This window comes from Eubalaena glacialis, chromosome 14 (assembly GCF_028564815.1).
Source record: "Eubalaena glacialis isolate mEubGla1 chromosome 14, mEubGla1.1.hap2.+ XY, whole genome shotgun sequence".
Lineage (NCBI taxonomy): Eukaryota > Metazoa > Chordata > Mammalia > Artiodactyla > Balaenidae > Eubalaena > Eubalaena glacialis.
In genome coordinates this window covers 63,714,205-63,717,452 of record NC_083729.1, presented here as the reverse complement: position 1 = coordinate 63,717,452, position 3,248 = coordinate 63,714,205, and the positions used below count along the sequence as shown (strand labels likewise).

General features: G+C 57.0%; 1 long non-coding RNA gene across 1 annotated transcript; it reads right to left on the bottom strand.

The window, feature by feature from the left end:
• Window positions 1-269: 269 nt before the first annotated feature.
• LOC133105434 (uncharacterized) lies at window positions 270-2,949 on the bottom strand. Its single transcript, XR_009703854.1, has 3 exons — window positions 2,875-2,949; window positions 1,134-1,208; window positions 270-807 (listed from the first exon to the last, which is right to left on the bottom strand). It is a non-coding gene; the product is annotated as an uncharacterized LOC133105434 (long non-coding RNA).
• Window positions 2,950-3,248: the final 299 nt, after the last annotated feature.

Below are 3,248 nucleotides of genomic sequence, written 5' to 3'. Positions count from 1 at the left end.
TTCCAGCCAAGACCCTTCTGTCCTGACAAGATGGGTCCATAGACTTATTTTCCTTTTCTAATTCCAAACATAATATATACATTTTGCATAAAAATTAAACAATACCAAAATTACCATTAAGAAAATGAAAGCCCCTCCATAATCCACTAACAAAATAACCACCTTTTTTCAGGTTTACTTCTATTCCATACATATACTAACATATTTATTATAATGATTTTTACAAAAATCATTGAATCAAAGTATTTTAAACTGTTTTTAAACTTGCTTTATTTCTCACTTAATATATATTGGACACGTCACTGTGTCAGTGTATATACCTCCACCAAATTTTTAACAAATGGTTGCACAGCATGCAAATAGTTGAGCCAGCCCACCACTGATGGGCTTTAAGATGGTTTTCCCTTTCCCCTCATGGCAAGCATCCTTATAGGCGCTGTGCTCCCAGCAAGTACTTTTTAGGAGCGATTCTTTTTTTTTTTTTTTTTTTTTTGGTCTGCATTGGGTCTTCGTTGCTGCGCGAGGGCTTTCTCTAGTTGCAGTGGGCGGGGGCTGCTCTTCTTTGCGCTGCTCAGGCTTCTCATTGCAGTGGCTTCTCTTGCTGCAGAGCACGGGTTCTAGGCGTGTGGGCTTCAGCAGTTGCAGCACGCGGGCTCAGTAGTTGTGGCGCATGGGCTTAGTTGCCCCGCGGCATGTGGGATCTTCCTGGACCAGGGATCAAACCCGTGTCCCCTGCATTGGCAGGCGGATTCTTAACCACTGCGCAACCAGGGAAGTCCTTAGGAGAGATTCTTAAATGCGCAGTTCCTGGGATGAGAGAGAGGCTCATTTGAAATGGCTGATGTTGCTGCATTGCCCTCCACAGGCTGCACTGTCTGTCTGGTCAGTATATCCACCCATGGTGAGGGCAGGTTCCTGGTGGGTTTAGCCACAACCTCTCTTGAGGTGAGGGCTTAACCTCCCAAATCTTGGAACTTGCCTGAACTGGTCATTTCTGGAGGTTTCAGCAGCTCACTAAGGACCTCATGAGAGGGTGAAAAGGAAGCTTGTTTGTTCAGTTCAGAGGTGTCAATAGCAAGAGAAAGGACTTCATAACCTTTCCAAGAACAGGGGTGATTACAAAGTGGCCTTACCTCCCAAGGATCATGGTGGGGTGGAGGATGGAGCAGAGGAGCCAGTCAGAGGAGTGAGGAACTGGGTGGGGTTCCCTGGAAGAGAAACTGTGTCACTCCTAAGGGACCAGGGCGCTCCTGGGCACAAGTGCCTCAGGGACCAGCCCACTAACCTTTTAAGCTCCAGCTGTATGGAGGCGGGGTAGGGGGTGGGTGTGGGCAGATCCGGTCCCTGGCCAAAACCACTCAGTTCCAAGAGAACATATAGCCTGACTGGTTCAAAGAGCCTCTGAGCTGGAGCAGCCCTGGAGGGCTTCCTGGAGGAAGAGGTTGGACGCTAGATGTGCCTTGGTAGGTGGTCAGGATTTGGACCCTCCCAGAAACCTGAGCAAAGGCATGTTTGTAGGAATGGTCAGTCTGCTCAGGGAACAGGAAGCAGCACGGATTGAGGGTGAGTTGTGGAAGGGCAGGAGGAGCTCTAGCTGGGGATGTGGCAGAAGCCAGTGTAGGGGTGAACCCTACAGCTCCCAGGAGAGGAATTTGTTCTGGGGTCCTAGACTGTCCTTCTGACCTCTGGGTCCCTGGAAACTCTGGCTTAAGAGTCTGGACATGTCCTCCAGGGCTCCTGGAGGCCTATCAAAGGCTCACTTCCCAGGGCAGCGAACTCAGACCTAGGGCGGCGGTTAGCGCCGGGCAGCGCGGTCTCCTGGACACCAGGAGGCGCCATCCCCTGCCGCGCGGGTCCGGGGCTGCTCCGCCCGGGGACCGCTGCATTTTCCGCAGTGCTGCTAGCTCCCTGGTGTTCCCCCCGGGCGAGGGGTCCACTACTCCCGCACCTTCACCTTTGCCTCTTTTTCCTTCCCCATCCCCAACCGGGGGCTCTTTCCCCTCGCGCCAGATGGGGAAGTAGGGGTGCGAGGAGGAGGGTTTGAGCCAGGCCTGGGGGCGAGTCATGGAGGGTCGGAGGGACTGAAGGAGACCGTGCCTGGGTTTCCTCCATTCGCCCTCCCTCTTCCCCTTCCTCCGCCCTTTCCTCGTCCTCCCGACTCCACCCAAGTCCTGCTCTGTCTCCCGTGCCCTCCTTCTTTTCCTCATTCTCCCACCATGATCTTTGGTACCAACCCAATTTTTACGGGAGTTGGTCCTCCACGTGTAAGCTCATTAAGGAAAAGATGCAAAATTCATAAATATTTGAAGGAAGAAAAAAAATCCATTGCTCCCCCGCCAGGTGCCTGTCGGCCCTGCTAGCTCAGCACCCCGCCCCCGCCCGCTCGCGAGCCCAGGCGGAGAGTCCCCTGAGGCGGGCGCGGAGGCCCTGGGCGGGGTAGGGGCCGCGGCCTTCCCAACCCGCGTCCGCGCGTCGCCGAGTCACGGCCCGGCCAGCGTCGCCGCGGGCGGAATAGAGGACGGAGGATTGAGGCGGCCGCCGCGTGTTTGTCCAGTGCCCGCCCCCGCCGCCGCCGGCCGTAATCTCCGATACACTTGCGAGTTGGCTTCCTGCCCCGGGGCCCCCACTCCCCGAGCAAACAGGGCGGGCGCGGCGCTGCATCCGAAATGTGGCATTTGAGCAGCGCAGCGGACGAAATCCGGAGCTCGGCCGCTCGGCTGTAATTGCCCTTCCCCGCCCTAATCCTCCGGCCCGGCCCCGCCCGCTGGCTGCGGCCCATTGATTGTTAGCGCAGGAGCCGGGGTCTCGGCCCAGCTCCGGGAGGGGCGCCCCACCCCCTACCCGGGGCCTAGGAGGCAGTCCGGACCCACCTACCCGTCCCCCATGTCCTGTCCCTGGCGCCCCTCTCTAGCCGAGGTCAGTCCGGACTTGGAGGTGGAGAATGTCCTTGGAAAGGGCATCGAGGTTGCCAGGGGAAAATGGGGGGGAGGGGCGAAGAGGGGAATACCCGCAAATTTCCCCCGGCCTGCCAGGCTGAGGGAGGTGAGATCCCAGATCGCGCCGGCCTTTGTTATGTGAGGCAGGGGGTGCAGAGGACCCACAGGGGCCTGGCTGGGCTTGACCCCCTGAGAGCCCACTATGGAGCTGGGGGTTGAGAGGTCCCTGTGTGCCCCAAACCACCCCGTAGGCCCCAGTGCTTCTGCAGTGGCAGGGACCCACTTCCTGGGGTCTGCCAGAGTGGCCTGAAT